We start from the raw sequence: 20477 nt of genomic DNA on the forward strand, positions 1-20477 counted from the left end.
CTTCTGCCATGAAATTCCTGGGTATACCTTATGTCAGGCCATGATTGGGATTTTTGTTTTTTTTTTTTTAAGGTTTTATTTATTTTAGAGAAAGAGCATGGCAGGGAGGGGCAGAGGAAGAGAGAGAATCTTAAGCAGACTCTCCGCTGAGCACAAAGCCCAATGTGGGGCCCAAGTTCATGATCTGGGCTGAAACCAGGCATTAGGCACCAACTAATCCACCCAGGCTCCCCAGGCCATGACTGAGATGTTCTTGTGTAGCCACAGATCAAGGGTAAGATAGTGAAAATTCACAGACCCTGAGCAAACAAAACTGGCCTGCAGGAACTGATAACGTTGCGTAAAAAAACACAAAGGAGACACTATTGACTAGTTACTTTTTTCTTGCTCTATCCTAATGTTTTGCATTAATTTAAATTTTTTACATTTTTTAAAAGATTTTGAGAGAGAGAGAGAGAGAGAAAGAAAGAAAGAAAGAAAGAAAGAAAGAAAGAAAGAACGAACGAACATGGGGAGTGGGAGAAGCAGACTCCCTGCTGAGGATGCAGGACTCAATCCCAGGAACCTGAGATCATGACCTGAGTGGAAGGCCAACACTTAACCAACTGAGCCAGTCAGGTGCCCCTATATTTATTTTTATAAAGATTTATTTGAGAGAGAAAGGGAGATGAGAGAGAATCTCAAACAGACTCCCCACTGAGTACAGAGCCTGATGTGGGGCTCGATCCCAGGACCCTGAGATCATGATCTGAGCCAAGATCAAGAGTCAGATGTGCTTAACCAATTGAGCCACCCAGGGGCCCCTCACATTAATTTTATTGATCTAGCATAGGAGCCAGAAGCTTCCTCTTTTGATTGAAGAGGGAGGAGACAGGCTCCCAATACCCGAATAGCAAGCCCACCACCACCTACTCTTATTATTTTTGTTTTATCCCTTTAAATGTTAAATCCAAAGCTTCAGCTTCTCAGGGAATACCTCTGAAACCACAGGCCACATTTGAAGCCGCCCCCTCTTTTTTTTTTGCCTGAGGAAAGCTTTTTATTCTATCAGATTCTCAAAGCAATCTGCAATCAAACCAAGGTAAAATACAAATGTCTTCAAGCCTTCAAGAATGTTGTATTAAGACACGGCCCCTCTTGAATTACAAGTGCTGTGGGCTTAACTGAGTATGTACTGAGGGCAGGAATAAGCCCAGGACAGTAAGAAGGGACAGCCAGGGCTGGTAATCAGGCCAGATGGGCACCAGAACAAAATGTAACTGGTCTTTGCATTTCACTTTGTCTTTGCATTGGCCCTAGCCCGGAGTATGCATGACAGAGAATTTTATGATATAACCTCAAGAAGTAGGCAACCATCTCCAGAGCTTGGTTGCATGACAAGGCTGTGGCCTGAAGGAACCACCTGGTTAGGTGGGGGGGGGGGGGGGGGGGGAGACAATGTTGCAAGCAGTGATCAACCAAGCTCTGGAGATGGCTGCCTACTTCCACATGGCCTTGGCTAAATAACCTAGCTGGGCAACAGTTTTCTCAACTGTCAAATGGGGATATAAATAGTACATCTCCCCTTGCTTATTGGGATAAGGCCAAGTAAACACTCAATAAATGTCAGGGATCATGATTACTATTTAGAGGAGACTTTATACTCCTTTTGTAATCATTTTCTTGTGTGACCTTTGCAGTGAACACTTCCTGAGGGTATGAGATTTATTATTATCTTTATGTTGTTTCCCCTTTAAGTACTTGCAGCCACATGTTTTAAAAGCATATCCTTTGCTTTGCTGCCTATTTCAGAACTTTTATCTTCAAAGGACCAAAGCAAGTGCACCTCCTCCACATTTTTCTTGTTTTTTAAGGTTTTTATTTTATTTTATTATTTTTTATTTACTTATGAGAGACACAGAGAAAGAGAGAGAGGCAGAGACACAGGGAGAGGGAGAAGCAGGTTCCATGAAGGGAGCCTGACATGGACTCGATCCTGGGTCTCCAGGATCAGGCCCTGGGCTGAAGGCGGAACTAAACCACTGAGCCACCTGGGCTGCCCCCACATTTTTCTTATATTCCATTTTCTGTAAATATCACATGAAGTCAAATTTACAATGATTTGAACATTTCTAAGCTCGGCCAACAAAATGACAAAATGGATTTTCCAATCTCCACCGTGGATAATGCTTTCTGGCTAAAAATGTCTTGTGTGTTATGATGCTTTGACCTTCTTCCAGCACTTTCATAACTACTCCTTATTTTATTTATGTGCTTCTTTATTTATTTATACCTGTACCTTATCCCACCAAGGACTGAAGGTGGCTTTAAGGACACAGAGAAGTTGACAAGTTGGCCTGAAATAAAGGTAGAGTCAAAGAAAAACAAGAAAGAAAGCAAACCAAAACCCCTGAGAAAAGAGAAGAAAAAGGCACTATTTCTATTTCACAGAGAAGGAAACCAGGGCACAGAGCCACATAATGCTTTTTGAACAATGTGGGTTAAAAGCAAGAAATAAGCTGACATGAAGCCAGCCCTACAAATGATTTCCTGGGACTCTGAGGTATTGGGAAACGGACTCAAAACAAAACACACCAATTCAAAAAGACCACATCCAGCTCAGCAAAAGTGGGTCAGAGAGATGGGGACTCCTCCTGGGAGAAGTCCTGGGAGCTGGATGGGCTAGAGCTTAGGGGAAAGATGCCCTTGACAGCAACAATGATGGTCCATACGACAGATCAGGTATTATTAGGAAGGGCCAGGTACCATTCAAAAGCCGTCCTCAACGTGGATAGATCTGGAGGGTATTATGCTGAGTGAAATAAGTCAATCGGAGAAGGACAAACATTATATGGTCTCATTCATTTGGGGAATATAAAAATTAGTGAAAGGGAATAAAGGGAAAGGAGAGAAAATGAGTGGAAATATCAGTGAGGGTGACAAAACATGAGAGACACCTAACTCTGGGAAATGAACAAGGGGTAGTCATAGGGGAGGTGGTCAGGGGGTTGGGGTGACTGGGTGATGGGCACTGAGGGGGGCACTTGACAGGATGAGCACTGGGTGTTATGCTATATGTTGGCAAATTGAACTCCAATAAAAAATAAAAAACAAAAAATAAAGCCGTCCTCAAGAGTATCACCTCATTTACTACTCACCACAGTACTCTATGACATAGCATGAGTATTCAAGTCTTGCAAAGGAGGCCCAGAAAGTTTAAGTAACTTGCTCAAAGTCATAGAGTTGAGTGGGTGGCAGATTTGGATGCAGGAGGTCTGACCCCAGAACACCCTCCTAACCTGTCTTCAGAGACCCAATGAAGACAGGCCACCAATGGGAGGGCTGAATGACCAGGGATGGCCTCTTACAAAGCTGAGAGGGTAAGGAAAGCAAGCATGGTGGGTGGGTCAAGGAAGTTGCAAGGGAAAATGAAAACTCAGCTAGAAAACAAGGAAGTCAAGATCTAAATCCCCATGATGGACATGTGTCTTATTTTGATCCTCGCAGCTTGCTAGAGAAATTCCTGAAAGTGACCTCATAAGGAGTCAGGATGCTGACTGGTCCCCAAAACCCACCTTATCCATTGGACAGAAAAACAGGATGATGTTGTTGATGTCAGTGCTGATAATGATTTAGGATTATTTAGGATTATTATCATCACTACCATCATCATCAACAATAGTGTTTGCTTTTTTTCTATGGTAAGTTTAGTGCTGCCATTCAATTTGATTAGTATTTGCTGAGCATATACTGTGTACCAGGCACTCTACTAGGCACAATGATTTTGAACACAGAACTTTATGTAATTTCTACAGCACATTAAATATTATTTTAAACATTAAAATTTTTCTAAATCAGGGGCGCCTGTGTGACTCAGTTGGTTAGGTGTCTGCCTTCAGCTCAGGCCATGATCCCAGAGTTCTGGGATCCAGTCCCACATGGAGCCCCACACCAGGCTCCCTGCTCAGTGGAGAGTTTGCTTCTCTCTCTGCCTGTCACCCTGCTCGTGCTCTCTCTAGATCAAATAAATGAATAAAGGAAGGAAGGAAGGAAGGAAGGAAGGAAGGAAGGAAGGAAGGAAGGAAGGAAGGAAGAAATAAATAAATAAATAAAATCTTTACAAAAAATTGTTTTTCTAAATCACATCACACATTGTTAGATGCAAGAAAGTTTCCTGTTATAACTTTGAGCAAAAAAATAGAATCCAGAGCTGTTTTTTAATTCCCAGTTCTTTCTTTCTTCAATTCCAGTATAATTAACGTACAGTGCTTTATTAGTTTTAGGTGTACAATATAGTGTTCAGCAATTCTCTACATTACTCAGTGCTCATCATGATACATGCATTCTTGATCCCCTTCACCTATTTCACCCTCCCCCTCTCCTTTCCCTTCTGGTAGCTATGTTTGTTCTCTATAATTAAAAGTCTGTTTATTTCTTTTTTTCTTCATTCATTAGTCTTGTTTCTTAAATTCCACAGATGAGTGAAATTGTGGTATTTGTCTTTCTCCGACTGACTTATTTTGCCTAGCATTATACTATCTAGCTCCATCCATGTTGTGGCAAATGACAAGATGTCATTCTTTTTTGTGTCTCTTTCTTCTCAGTTTTTAATATGCTGAAAGACATTCAGTATCCTTCTTAGTTTTCTGGTTAGTTGCACACATCAACTTCTCATGCCTGTTGAAGGTTAAGTTAATATTTGGAAAGTGATATGTGGTTTATAGTTTACTACTGGCAGAGACCAAGTCTCCTTGAGCTCACCTCCCATGTCCTAACACCCTGCCTGTGTTTGCTGAGTGCCCACCACGTGGGTAAACACCATGTCACCTCCTCAGTAGATGAAATCAGGAAATAGATCACAAGTAGGAAGAATCTGTCTAGACTGATGTAAAGGTTGCAGGTAGTGGCAAGCATTGTGGTAACACTCTAGCAGTAGAAGAGACATTTCCCTTCAACCATCCTGTAAGGTACCTGGATAGCCAATAGCAAGCACAGTGTTCAGTACAGAGTATGCACTTATTCAATGCTTACTGGATGAATAAAAAGCGTTAAATAGACAGCAATATGAATGTGTGCAAATAATATTAGGCAACTGTGTTCACTGTCTAAAATAACTAAAGTAGGATTATCTGATATTATTGGTTCATACTGACCCCACAAAATTCACCTGAATACATAAAGAAAATTCTCATTTACAGGCACCTGGGAGGCTCAGGCAGTTAAACGCCCAACTCTTGATTTTGGCTCAGGCCATGGTCTCAGGTTCATGGGACTGAGCCCCATGTCTCACACTCAGCAGAGTCTGCTTGTCCCTCTCCCTCTGATCCTCTTCCCACTCTCTTTCTCATTCTTTCTCCATCAAATAAACACATTTTTAAAAATTCTCCCTTACAGCATTATGTAGATAATTCCAAATTTGTTTTTCCCAATTTCTAAATCTTGCTATCCCTATTTTTGCTCAGGCTGCTATGTCTTGGAGCTGTTGGAAGTTACCAGATAATCCATAATCATCAGGTCCAGATTTGAGAGACAACATATTTCAATCAACTCAATTCTTTGAAGGAAGAAGACACGATTAGCCACAGACTTGGCACAAAGACCAATGATCTTCTCATCTTCACAAAGTAACTCAAATTCAAATTTAGGGAATTAGCTGAAAATTTATAGCAGACATAAAGCAGTGGGAACCTGTAGGGCATGTCTCGGATGTACAATGAAAGTAAAAATTCTACTGTACCACCTTAAATCATAATTGAGCAATCACCTGTTTCTTATTATGACTATTTCTCCATACTTCATTAATAATATATCAATAACATTAATAAAATAACTATGGCCAATAAGGCAATTTAAAAAAAATAACTTAAAACTCTACAGGTAATTTTGAAAGTACCCACAATAAGAAAACTCTTGAGGTCTAGTAATAAACGGTTATAAAAATGTTTCCTCCAAGATCTGATTAAATCTTGCATTATTGCTCTTCTCTGGAGCATTGGTAAGTATAAAATAACATGCCAATTTCTATTCCTTAAGCTGTATCTTCCTAGCATCACTCAGAATGTAGTAGCTTCAACAGCTACTCTTTTTATAGAGGATTCTGACATAAAGATATTTGCTCATCCTGAATAGATGTTTTTTTCCTTAAATGAGTATATGCACATCTACTTGTTCTATGCATCTATGAAACCTACATTGCCTGATTTTAAGTGTTGCCTTCACTCTCAAAAAAACAGAAATCATATTCTATATTCTTAGTTTTGGCTTTAGAGCTAGACTAGTCTGGGTTTGACCTTGACTCTGATTTTAAGTTTATGTATCATATTTTTACAACTAGACCTCCAGCTCCTTGCATACAGAAATCATGTGTTCCCACTGTTTTATGTCACTCTCAACCTAGAGCATGGTGCTGGATACAAAGAGGACAACAGCAACAAAAAAGTTTCATTCCAGGCATTAGGAATGGTTAGGTAGGTCCACCTAACCACTCCACTGGTTAGGTGGACCTCTAACAAACATGACATATAGGGGCACCTGGCTAGCTCAATTGGAGGAGCATACAACTCTTGATCTTGGGGTCATGAGTTCAAGCCCCATATTGAGTGCGGAGATAACTTAAAAATTAAATCTTACATGCCAGAGAATACATTCTCACCAACATAATTCTCACAAATGTGGTTTTGCTTAAAGACACCTCATATTAACTGAGATCCTTCATCATAAGATGATTTGTGGAGACTACATGGAAGCATCTCCAAACACAAATCAAAGCACTTGGCAAATGAGAAGCCATCTGCTGACATATGCACCTTCAATGAAGAGAACAGGATTAGATTATTTGCCTAAAATTATACACAAAGTTAGGAGAAAACATATATACTAATAGCAAATGCTAGGAAGTAATTCTATGGATACTCTGAGTCATTATTAATCAGAATAACTTCCCTGTAAAGGCTCTGTGCCAGTACAAATCACTTTTTTGCCCAGTACTGAGCAACATAAAGGATGAGAAATCTCCTCCTGAAAGGAGCTCAACAGATAACTAGAGGTCTAGAAACACCTGTGGGAGCACCACTAACTGTGACAGCAGCAATAGTAATGACCACAGGCCTTTACTAAGTGTGCTGAGCTCCGTTGCCTCCCTCAATCATCATGACAACCTAGGAAGCAGGCAGTATTATCATTTTCATCTACAGATGATGAAATTGAACAAGACAATGTGTAGCAACTTGCCCAAGGTCACAGTCAAGGTCAAATCCAAACTAGTCTGGCTCTAAAGTCAAAAATAAGAATACAGAATATGATTTCTGTTTTTTGAGAGGAAGGGCAACACTTAAAACCAGAGGGGTGCTTCTACACTAATAAATAGCATTCATTAAGGGATGCCTGGGTGGCTCCATTGTTTGAGCCTCTGACTCTTGGTTTCAGCTCAGGTTCATGATCTCATGGGTCATAGGAATCAAGTCCCAGGTGGGGTTTCCTGCTCCTTGGCGTGTCTGTTTGAGATCCTCTTCCTCTGTCCCTCCCCCCACATACTCGCACTCTCTTTCTCCCCCTCAAGTAAATAAAACTTTAAAATAAATAAATAAATAGCATTAAGATAATCGGCTCCCATTGGGAAAATAATAAAGCTATCACCCTGCCTCACACCTTATACCAAGATATACATTTTAAAGTTAAAAAAAATTTTTTTTAACTGTAAAATTACCAGGAGATACCTATTTATATAATGTTGGGAATTAGAATGATTTTCTAAACATTGCACCAAAGCAGAGGCACTGATTGATAAAATTACTACATAAAAATCTAAAATCTCTATACAACAACAAAAAAACCCACATTTACTTATAGTAGCCAAAAATGGGAGACAGACTAATGACCATTAATAGGGAGAAAGTTAAAAAGATTGTAGTGTATTTGTACTCCAAAATATTACGCACACCTTAAACTGGCTGAGGTATTAACAGCTAAAGAATGGTTGTGATAGAATGTGGAATTTTAAAAAGCAAGTTGCAGAACAATATGTTTTTGTTGGAGATTTCTGGTTTGCTAAAATCAAACACAAACAGTGACCAGACTTGAAAATTCCCTGAGCTGACACAGCCAGTTAATCATACATGCAAAGCTTAATTTAGTTTATTTTACAAGATGAGAAAGGCTAATGTGACCTGGGTCACTTCTTACTTATGCCTCTGAAAATCAGGAGCAAAACTTAAATTGTTCCCTGCAACTGACAGGTGGTAACCACTAACCAATTCCTTTACATTTAAGAAAATTCTAACACTGTAACCAATTATTGCAATGAATAGTCCCAGTCTCCACATTACATACACTGCTTTATAACAATATACTTCTGAGCCTCATTCCATATTTTGGTTTGAGCACTCTCAGTTTTTGCAAACTGTCTTTTTATTGTGCGTACAATAAACTTTTACTAATTACTACTTCAGGGATTCATTAGTTTTACTTGTTTTGTTGTATTTTTCTGAATTTTTGACAGGTTAAAAGCTATGCATAATCAACTGTACTAAAATACATATATTTACATATATGGTTTATCAACATGGAGATAGATATATTTATAGTATACTCCCCTAAGAATATACACAACACTACTGGTTACCACTAGGAAGGAGAAAGGGAGGGTGTGAAGAGAAAATGTTCTCTTTTGCTTCCTTTTGATATTTTACTTTTTTTTAAAGTACACATTAGGGCAGCCCGGGTGGCTCAGCGGTTTAGTGTTTGTCTTCAGCCCAGGGCCTGATCCTGGAGACCCGGGATCAAGTCCGACATTGGGCTCCCTACATGAAGCCTGCTTCTCCCTCTGCCTGTGTCTCTGCCTCTCTCTCTCTCTATCTCTTATGAATAAATAAATAAAATCTTTAATAAATAAATAAATAAATTTAAAAAATAAAGTACACATTAATTGGGTCATTTTAGAGAAAACATTTTAATCAGAGTATATAAAAATTAAAAGGCAAAACTGGGAAAATTATGGCAAAAAACGCTAAAGATTTAGTATTCTTGATGTATAAAGTACCCTTATGAATTAGTAAGGTGACAACAATTCCAATAGAAAACAGGCAATCTATAGAAAAGAAAATGTCCAAGAAAATACAGTATTTCTTTACACTATAATCATAGAAATGCAAATTAAAACATGAAAATTGCCCCCCCTATAATTAGCAAGGTTTCAAGAAATTATAATATTAGTGTTGAAAAGAGTCTTGGAAAAAATGATTTGCATCCCTTGTCTAGAGGACAAACGAGAGCAATTTTTCTTACAGAAATTTAGCTTGAAGAATAATTTAAGATAAATATAAGGGCTTACCCAGAAGGATGTTGAACACAGCCCTCTATAAAAGCAAAACCTCAGAAACAATGAAAATGATCAAACATAGGCAACTGTTTATTTGTATAATGATTTCTAAAGTTGTTTCAGGAGAAAAAAAAACACAATTATTTCAGAGAAACATAAGGAAGCAGAGGAAAACAAGGAAAAGGTGATCTCACAAGCACTTAAAAGAAAAAGGGCCTGGGGTGCCTGGCTGGCTGGGTTGGAGGAGCGTGTGACTCTTGATTTCAGGGTCATGAGTTCAGGCCCCACATTGGGTGTAAAGATTATTAAAAAAAAAAAAAAAGCTAAATAAACTTTAAAAAAAAATAAAGAAAAGAAAAAAGGGCCAGGATTTTTTTTGATGCCCAACAGATTATTAAAAAAAAAAAAGATTTATTTATCTGAGAGAGCAAGAAAGAAAGCACAAGCAAGGGGATGGGGCAGAGGGAGGGGCAGAGGGAGAGGCAGGCTCCTCCTGAGCAAGGAGCCCCTATGGGGCCTTGATCCCACCCCTGGGATCATGACCTGAGCTGCAGGCAGACACTTCACCGACTGAGCCACCGAGGTGCCCCTCTACAGTTGGGTTTTGACAGTTTTTTATATACTGGAGACACTAGTCCTTTGTTAGACAGCAGATATGCAAATATTTTCTCCTGGTCTGTACCTTGCCCTTTCAACCTCTTAATGTGGGCTTGCAGAGAGTGAGAAAGTTTTTAATTTTGAGGAGGTCCAATTTATCAAATTTTTGGCTACTGTAGATTTTATTTCAATCATTTCCATTTGCTTTTTTTATAACTTGGATTTCCTCACTGAAATTTTCTATTTTTTCATTTGTTTCAACAGAACTTGTAATTGATTGTTGAAGAGCTTTTATGGTGATTGCTTTTAAATTCTTAGCAGTTAATTCCAATGCCTACTTTGTCTCAGTGACTTGACTCATTCAACTCGTGACTTTTGGCTCTTGGTCAGACGAGTGATCTTGGTCCTATTTAAACCCTTTAGGATCCCTGGGTGGCGCAGCGGTTTAGCGCCTGCCTTTGGCCCAGGGCGCGATCCTGGAGACCCGGAATCGAATCCCACATCGGGCTCCCGGTGCATGGAGCCTGCTTCTCCCTCTGCCTGTGTCTCTGCCTCTCTCTCTCTCTCTGTGTGACTATCATAAATAAATTTTAAAAATTAAAAAAAAAAAGTTAAAAAAAAAAAAAAACCCTTTATTTTAGCACAGAGCCATCCTGTTTAGGTTTAGCACACAGGCCATGGGCTGCTTTTATGGGTTGTGGTTCTAAGGACAGTTTAATTTTCAGAGCCTTTGCTGTTTCCTTGGTCTCCTTGATTTATTGGGTACAGTTAAGGCTCCCACAGGTCCCCGCTAGTGCTGCCCGAGGGACCAGCCCAGCCTGTGGGTGTCTCTTGGGGGTGGCTGATCTCAGGCCCCCTTTTCCAGTGCCACTAGCTGCTGCCCAGCTGGCCCAGTGAATGTAAGAGGACAGGGAGCAAGGGGAGTCTCAGGTCCACAGAGACAAAGGGGCTTCTCCAGCCAGGTCACTTATTGTGTTAACAGAATCCCGCTGCTCACGCCCCGGCCACCTGGGCCTGTCTTAGCAGAGGTCTGAGAGGAGAGGGCTTCCTCTGGCCACTTACTCTTACAGATTTTCTACAGATTCCCTCTTGTTGGTTGCTGGGCTCTCCTGGTGATGTAGGATGACCAACCGGTCAGTCCTGGGGAGAAATGAGCCTACCTGGGCCCCTTCTAGCTGCTGGGTTGCAGGCTGAAATGCACCTCCTTCTGCTGGGTGGGAGGACAGAAGACATCCTGCCTCTGCTGCTCCTTCTTTGGTCCTAGAGCCCAAAAAGCAATTCATCTTCTTACCATTGCTCAATATTCTTCGACTGCCTCTCACGTTTCCATGGTTTATAGTTGTATTTAGTAGGAAGTAATGGCTAGGCCATCATGTCAGATTAGAAATCCCAATAGATTTTTAAAATCTCATTACCCTTTCATGCTGCTATAACTTCATCAAATAGGGCAAATTTAAATCCTTTGGTCTTATCTTTGCAGAAAAGCACAACTTTTTCTTGCCAAATGCAAAAGAAAAATCAGATATCATTTTCTACCTTTGTTTTCTAGCCTCCTATCAATCAAGCAAGATAAATGAAAACGTGTCCACAAATTACACAACACATGTACGGTCACTAGACTTAACATTGGTAGCCTTAAGACAAGTTAGCTTCTCAGATTCTGAGAAAATAATCTCTAATAATTTGGAAGCTTTATCTCTAGTAGGCACAAAAACTGCAAAGAATGAATTATAAAAAGGCTTAAATTCTTGTTCTTGGTAAGGTTCAGGAATCTGTAAAAAGTTGTCACTAGAGGGCAGCAGACTCAAACACTGCCCCAAAGCAAGCAATTGCCGGGCACCATCTCCAGATTGTAGACTGAGAACAGCTGCTTAGGTTTTTACTGGCTAAAAACATGGAATATTATTTTAACCCATTCTTCCTCAAACTTGACTTCTAAAATGGCACTGGCTCATGGGTAACTTCCTCATTCTTTTACTTATACTGTGCCCAATATTCCCAGCATTTTCAATATTCCCCATATTTTCCAAGAGTTCTTAATAGAAGAAAATTCTGGATCTATCAACTGAATATATTGTAAAGAAATGGAGCTAAATCTCTTGGCTTGTTTGTCTGTTTTTAGAATTTATTTAAATTTTCCACTCAAGTGCATTATTTTGTGAGCAGGAACAAAGTCACAATGCTATAGGATGTAATAAGAATAGTTTTCTTGGGGTGCCTGGAAGAGTGTGTGGCTCTTGATCTTGAGGTCATGAGTTCAAGTCCTATGTTGGGTGTACAAATTACTTAAGTAAATAAACTTAAAAAAAAAGAAAACAGTTTAAAACGCAGTCTTTAGAGGGTGCTTTGCAAGGGAACTTGGCATGAAGTTGTAGCAAGACAGCAGCTGGAGTTACCACCTTTCTGTTCTATTTGCAGCTTCCCATGTTCCCATGGCCAAAACAAAACAAAACAAAAAATGCTCTAAGTCATCTTCAAGTTCAAAGGATTCAGCAAACAATAGCAAGGCGGAGGCACCAGAAACGGACACCTGATTTCCATGACACATATGGTAAGGCTGTATTAGCTAAAGAAACCATTTTCTGTGTTGCATATACAGCAACACAAACTGGAATAGAAGGGGACCTATCCCCTGTTGGCAGAGTTACCCCAAAGGAATGGAGAGATCAGTAATCGTCCCAGCTGGTGTAATACTGTATTGTCTCAGGAATGACTCCTGATTGATGCCAAGTGAAAGCACTGTGCACCCATTAAAATATGGCACGATTGAAGAAATAAAGTACATGTGAAACCTTCAAAAAAATTAAAATCAAATTAAATAAAAAGCAGTCGTTAGAGATATCCTTAAAGCCACGGCCACATGCACTATAATTAGAGAAATATTCCCTAGAAAAATGAGTTAAAGAAACAACTCTGCTTGGAACATACTTTCTTCGAAATGGAATGATAATTTTCTGCTCTCAGAAGCACGTTATCTCCTCACAGATGTTCTTTTCTCTGCTGTAGTCTCATCAGGAGAAAAGCCGAGGGCTTTAGAGAGGCCAGTATGGGCTAGTCTGAAGACTTCCCAAATGAGAGTCAGGCAAATCTGCAGGGATTAGGTAAGAGTAGATGGTATTCAACTTAGAAGCTTTCTCATCCTAGAGTCCACATAAGATTAATCACAAGCTAAATTTGATGACAAAGCTCTAACGTGGCAATCAAGGGACTGTGAGACTTTATATCATTTTCATACCTTATCAAAATTACACTCATATATGTTTTTCAGGCATTCATTCAACCAGCCTTTACTGAGCACCTACTATGTGCCATGTGCCAGGCACTATATGCCCTTATTCTCTGCTCACACGTCAGGGTCTAGGTTTAAAAGGCAGCAGCTGCAAACACTGTGTGATGAGACAAAGAACAAAATGTGAATCTCGAAAGGCTAGCATGGGTGACCCAAAATGGAAAAAGTGCTTACCCTTAAAAGATATGTTCCAATAAGCTGGGTTTCTGTAACTTCAAGCATGTTAGCAAAACCCAGCTCCACAAAAAACTCTAGGGAGCCTGGAGGTAAATAAAGGGCAGCCACTTGGCAAACAGCATGATTTATAACTTCAATGGGCAAAGAGCCAAGTTTAAGAATAGTTCCTGGGCCAGATGAGAAAATTTCTTCTGGACAGAAAAGTTATGAAGGGTTGTACTCACTCCAGCAAGCAAAGTGAGAAGACTCATTTTCTTCCCTCAGGTTTAACATAAGAAGTTGGATCCTACCTCGTGTTGAGAATAGTCTGCCAATGGTTAGAGCTTCTTCAATGAAAGGAAGAGGAGAGGTTGAAAGGCAAGCTCAGGGAGCAGTGGACATAACTCTGGTCAAAATGATCCAGAGTTCTAGTCACTCCTAGGATGGTGCTGATACTGAAGATATACTCGGGGTTAGCAGGGTTAGCAGGAAGAAGCTAGCAGAGACTGAAGGAGAAATACTTAAAACTTACTACTTAGCACTTACTCATACCTGAATGTTTGCATTTCTTTAAAGTTATGCCTTTGAAGTCAGCCTGACCCAGATTTGAGTCTTGGTTTTCCACTATTCTTTGGAAAACATATCAATATAGAACCTCTATAAGACTATTTCCTCCTGGGAAACATGGAGATCATGATAGTACTTGTTTCTCGGGGGCAGATGTGAGAATCAGAAAAAATGGTGGATAAAACATGCATAGCACAGCACAGCATCTGGAATGTAAGTGTACAATAAACTATTAATCTTTCTGTCTTCTCAATTCAATATAGTCTCCTTTGTCCTACAAATACATAAAAGTGAATTGTACTGATGACGGTGACATTTGACTACTTCAATCAAGTTGTTTTCTGATATTTTAAGAAGACACAGCTGAGTGACAAGTCATGACTGAATGCTTACTTGTAGAAGCCTGGAGAGAGAGCTCTCAGGTCAGACCCTGTACACCTGAACTGCAAAGATAAATGCCCGTAGGCGTGGCTCTCAACAGGAACACAACCTGTTTTTCAAATCAGTGGGGATTTCTTTTTAAAACTTTAAGTGCGGGCAAAGTACACAGAAGCAAACAAGCTTCTCCCATAGCAGATGTCTTTGAAACTCAAAAGAGAGGAGCAATGAGAGATGTTGCAGATGGCAACTGGCATACTTGAGCCTTTGAAAACAATTCTCCTCTTAAACTAGTACTTCTAATGACTATTTAGTGTTACCTACACTTTAGCAGCCTAAAATAGAGAGCTGTATTCTTCTCTTTTTAGAAAAGGGATGGAAAAGTCACAGTTAAATCTGTACAGAGAGTCACTGAAGAGATAGAGTTGCCAGGTTGCTATGTGACCTTGGGTGACCTTCTTCATCATCAAGCCCCACTGTCCCTTGCAGAAAATGACATATCAAGGTGAGCTGGGGGGTTTTCAAACTCTTTTTGGCCCTGACATCCTTTCTTTCAATGACTGCTCATCTGGAAGCCTATAACACAAATAAGTTGATATGGGGAGCAAGAGTGGAGAGGCCAGGGCCCCCAGATGTTCAGTCCTGACCTTACAGCTCCTGAAGAGTGGCCTGGAGCTGAGTTTTAAAACCACTGGCCAGGGGTACCTGGGTGGCTCAGTGGTTGAGCATCTGCCTTTGGCTCAAGTCGTGATCCCGGGGTCCTGGGATCAAGTGCTGCATCAGGCTTCCCACAGGGAGCCTGCTTCTCCCTCTGCCTACGTCTCTGCCATGTCTCTGTCATGAATAAATAAATAAAATCTTAGAAGGAAGGAAGGAAGAAGGAATAAAGAAGGCAAAAAAGAAAGAAAACCACTGGCCCAGTGGTTTTCTCTTACTCTGTGGGCCTTCGTCCTCTGCACTTACTATGCTTCACTACTTGGGTCACACAATGAGAACACACTGCCGCCTTAAAACAGTAGCAAGCAAAGAGTTCAAAATCCTGTTTAGGATCCTAAAATGAAGCCTAAGTGGCTAAATCTGCAGATGCCACCTGAGGGAGCTCTGCCAGATGGCACACTCAAACTTTCCAAATAAAACCCATCAGCTGGACAGGGGATAGTAAGCACAAGATTTTGTTCTGAGATTTCTCAGAGAATTAGTTCATCAATCTCCTTCTTTCCCTTCCTCCCTATACCTTAGGTCCAGTTTAGAGGTCGCTGGGTCACTAGCCACTAGGTTGGGTATCATTTAATGCACTATAAGGAAAACATCTTTAACATTATTTACATGTCTAAAATAAATCCTGACTCCTATATAAAATGACACCACCACATTGGGAATTCTATAATTATTACATAAACTCTATTTTGAGATTTTAGGTTTAAGAGCTTAAAATTTCTTATGGAAATAAGATTTTCCAGAATTACAAATAGGTATATGAATCATAGAAAGGAAAAAAGACATTTTTATCTATTCTTAAATAGCAACTTCCTTGGATGAAATGCCTAAATATCCAGGTTACAAAATGGCCTTTGAAGATTGGGATGTTGACAGATTGCAAAAGAAAAATAAGAGGACATTAAACCACTATTTAACTTTAGACATATAGCTAGGGCTGTCAGCTAGGGTTTTTAGTCATCAAAGAATTATTACGCTTAGCATTCAATTTGCTGTATACATTCAACCAATTTCTCAACAGATGCTCTTAGAAGTTAAAGTTTAAGGAAAGGGCTCACCACCTCCATACTGCAATGTGTAAGCAAAAACTTCAGAAGAGCTCTTTGTCCTGTATTGGAATGTATCTGGGGTGCTCTCCAGAACAAAGGTTGCAGAGAGCCCTGATGAGATCACCAACACAAACTATGCAGACTTTCTCACGCTATAGTAGTACACACAGGACTTCACCGCCAGGAAACCTTGGTGACTTTGCTATTGAAGGGTTTATCCAAGACCAATGACCACCTCACTTGGTACTTCTGTTTACTCTACACTTTTCTTAAGCCCAATTAAAAAAAGAGAGAAAGGAAGCAAGTATCTAAGAGGCAGGGAGTCTAAGCCTATCAATAAATGTGTACTACAGATTAACTGACAGACTTAATTCAGCAGTCTCTTAAGTGGCCTGGAGTTGACCAGAGAGGAAAAAACACATTTCAAGGATGGGAACAACGCAGCTGAGACACTACGGCCTGACTCAGCATAAAAGCAAGCCCAACAGGAGTGGCAGGCCTATGCTAATGAGTAGTTAGACACCCATGAACAGGAGCCTGTATTCAGCTGGCATGCCCCTGTATGTTGCCTGGTACCTTGCCAGTTATTAAAATATTGCAAAATACTGCTGAATTGGTCATTAAATATTTTGAACAAATGCCCTGGGCATGCGATTACACATGGCCCTGAAAATGAGGCACAGGAGCTTTGATGAGAATTGGAAGGAAAGTATATACAATGACATCTCAAAGAGACTCAGAGGAATATGATGGATATGCAGTTTCAAGAAGACCTTTTTAGCAGTGTGGTCTTCTGCTGGATCTCACCAGGAAGGGCAGAGGGGGGCAGTTTCCTACTCTTGTACCTGGCTTAGGCGACAAGTGGCTTGTTCTACCATCACTTCATAAAGAGTGGCTAGACGACACTTGCTCAAGACACCAGTTCAAGACAGACGAGCTAAAACAAAACAAAACAAAAAAGACAGACGAGCTGTGTTTATTTGGACAGAGTTCAGCCTCTCCTGCCTTTGGGTATCCAGGCTGAAATGACCAAGGCTTTGAGGTTTTTCTGACTAATATCTCAGATTGCTATCAACTCATTATTTTCTAGAAAGTGCTCTTAAGTCTCATGTCTCTTGCCACTAATATCCTCCTCCAGGGCATGAACAGTGATATGGCAGTTGGGTATACAAGATAAGAGCTGAGAAATATCCATTAAGGGGGGGTGCCTTGGTGGCTCAGTCAGTTAAGTGTCTGACTCTTGATTATGGCTCAGGTCACGATCTCAGGGTCCTGGGACTGAGCCCCTCCTTGGCCTCCACACTCATCAGGAAGTCTGCCTGAGATTCTCTCCTTCTGCCCCTCCCCACCCACTCACGGGCACATGCATGCTCTTTCTCTCAAATAAATAAATAAATCTTTAAATTAAAAAAAAAAAGAGAGAGAGAGAAAGAAGTATCCATTAGATTTAACTCCTAGGGAAGATCACTGGCATCTGAGCAAGGGCAGGCTTGGTCTAGTGAGTTATGGGGGTAGAGGACATGTGCTCAGGAGTGAGGAACAATCGTTAAGAGGAACATGGGATGGAATATAGGCAACCCTTTCAAAAAGCTTCACCAGGAAGAGCAGGTCAGTGATAAGCCAAACCCAGAGGCCGCACAGTGAAATGGGGGATGCTTTACAAAAGTGAGGCTTAAGCTCGGGTCCATATCCTTACAACCTGGCTTTTCCAGTGGTCCCTGCCATCTCCCAAAGCTAAGACCACTTGTCCCTTACCTGCTCTTCTTCAAGGGGTTACAACTGTGATGCTGACTTCAATCTTGAAGTTGGGACCTTGCCACTCATTGATAAGCCACCTGCACACTGCCTGCCACCTGCCCGGGATTTCTGGGTACTCTTGCTGCATTACCCCTTGGAGGGCTGTGCTCTGCTACCAGCGGGTACCCTATACTACCACTGTGGCTCCACCCCCTTGCTAACTGTGTGTCTGAATTTTGACTGCAGATTTTGACAACTGGGCTAATTTGACTGAGTCTTAGTGGTCAGCTCCTGGCTCCTATTTCACCCAGCAGCTAGAGCTCCAGGTCCTGGGTTCACCTTCAGACCTCCATTCCACTGTAAGTAAACCTGCCATACTCTACCAGTTCTTAGTCAATTATATTGTGAGCCAAGCACAAGCTACATGAGAGTAGCCAACAGCAACAGAGTACTAGGGTGGGTACAGCCCAATGGTGACTATCAGCTGGAAACCTTTGACTGTATTTACCAATCTCTAGAAGATCAACTTCCTAATAACACACAATAGCAAACGAGCAAACCAAAAATGCAGTAGGCTTGGGAGCTAGATATGTGAAAAGTCTGAGACAGAATGGTAGCCACCAGAGCACCAAGAGAGACTAATGTAAACGCAGGCTCTGTCTCTGAGCAAATAGATCCAGTGTTATCAGAACTAGATTAAACTGTGGGCAAAATCTGCTGAAAGGCATGGGGGAGGGAACCTACAACTAAAACCACCCATGAACACGATAAAGGGTAGGAAGGTGGATCCTACTTACAAACAGAAAATTAAAACTAAAGACCCTGGACAATTTTGAGAACATGGAGGTGGAAGATGATCAGCCCAGAGCAAATCAGTTTTGGCAGTTAGGGCAGTGACTTCTCCCAGAGTTTAGGATTGTCCACCTGAACCATTTCATTGGTTGGTAATGGCCAGATTACCAGTGACAACCCTTCCTCAATTTACTTTGTAAAACATCTCTTTCTGGAGCGCCTGGGTGGCTCAGTCGGTTAAGCATCTGCCTTCAGCTCGGTCATGATCCTGGGGTCCTGGGATCAAGCCCCGCATCAGGCTCCCTGCTCAGTGGAGAGTCTACTTCTCCCTCTCCCTCTCCCTGCTGATCCCCCTGCTTGTGCTCGTACTCTCTGTCAAATAAATAAATAAAATCTTTTTAAAAAATCTCTTTCTCACAACTCAAAAATATTACAACAAAATAAATAGTCTTCCAAGCTGTGTAAACTTTACCTAGTGATATTAGAATGAAGTTCCCTTTTGGTGGCGAAAGCTGAGTGGATTTATTTCCACTTACCATAAACTATCAGCTATGAAGCTACTAAATACAAAGGTGGCTGCCTTCCATTTGATCCTAGCATAAACCCTGCTCCCATCATGGCTGAAAGATATAATTTTCACTAGTTCTTAGGAAGCTTTAGGTGGATCTGGTCCAATTTTAAGTAATCATAATATGTACTGTTGAGTAATAGATGGCATAGCATATAAAGGTATTGCAGAATGGTGGACTGCATAGCAAAATAAAATTGCTTTTAAATATTTAATTCTGGGCACCTGGCTCAATCCATTAAGTTCAGTTGGTTAAGAGTCGGTGCTCTTGATTTGTCTCAGGTCATAATCTTGGGGTCATAACATCGAGCCCCATGTTAGGCTGCTCACTCAGTCAGTGCCAAGTCTGCTTGAGATTCTTTCCCCCTCCCTCTCCTTCCCTCTCTGCTCCTCCCACCACTCCCTCAAATAAATAAATAAAATCTTTAAAAATAAATAAATAAATATTTAAGTCTGAATAAAATAGTACTAAAAATTTAACATTCCTCCCTAAAATTACCCCCTCCCAAAATGAGTTGTTTGCAATACCAAGCTAACAAACTTGCCTAAATTTATTTCTGGGCAGCTCCTTATTGCAGTGATATCCTCTACTTGGTTATTTTTGTTAGAAAAAGCAACTTTTGGGACACCTGGGTGGCTCAGTGGTTGAGCATCTGCCTTGGGCTCAGGGCACAACCCCAAGTCCCAGGATCGAGTCCCATATCTGGTTCCCTATGGGGATCCGTTTCTCCCTCTACCTGTGTCTCTGCCTCTCTCTTTGTTTCTCTCATAAATAAATAAAATCTTTAAGAAGAAAGAAAAAGCAACTTTTTTCTAATAAAAATGTGATTTAGAACAGTGCCTTTGGGGTTCAGCCCAGCTACCCCATTTACTAAGTGACACTGGCAAGCTTCCTAAAGTCTCCAAGTCTACATTTCCTTATTTATTTATTTATTTATTTATTTATTTATTTAAAGGTTTTATTTATTTATTTGACAGAGGGAATACATGAGCACAAGCAGGGGGAGGGGCAGGCAGAGGGAGAGGTAGAAGCAAGCTCCCTGTGGAGTAGGACGTCCAATGTGGGACTTGATCCCAGGACCCTGGGATCATGACCTGAGCTGAAGGCAGACACTTAACCAACTGAGCTACCCGGGGCACCCCTACATTTCCTTATTTATAAAATAGGGTTGCTTTCTACTTCTCAGGTTTGTGGTAAGAATTAAATGTAGCAATCTTTGTGAAACACTTAGCATGGAGCCCAATGACACAAAATCTGACAGGGAGCAAGCTCACCATAAATGGGACTGATCAGTATCCACATATTCTAAGACATTCCAGCATCTAGCTATA

The 20477-nt window shown here is 40.8% G+C and overlaps 1 protein-coding gene and 1 pseudogene across 5 annotated transcripts in view; one reads left to right on the top strand and one right to left on the bottom strand.

The window, feature by feature from the left end:
• LOC140618844 (cytochrome c oxidase subunit 7B, mitochondrial pseudogene) overlaps positions 1-12565 on the top strand; it is a 49959-nt pseudogene extending 37394 nt beyond the window's left edge.
• SHLD1 (shieldin complex subunit 1) overlaps positions 1-20477 on the bottom strand; it is a 79690-nt gene that overhangs the window by 47332 nt on the left and 11881 nt on the right. The window lies entirely within an intron of this gene.

Source organism: Canis lupus, chromosome 26 (assembly GCF_048164855.1).
Source record: "Canis lupus baileyi chromosome 26, mCanLup2.hap1, whole genome shotgun sequence".
Taxonomy (NCBI): domain Eukaryota; kingdom Metazoa; phylum Chordata; class Mammalia; order Carnivora; family Canidae; genus Canis; species Canis lupus.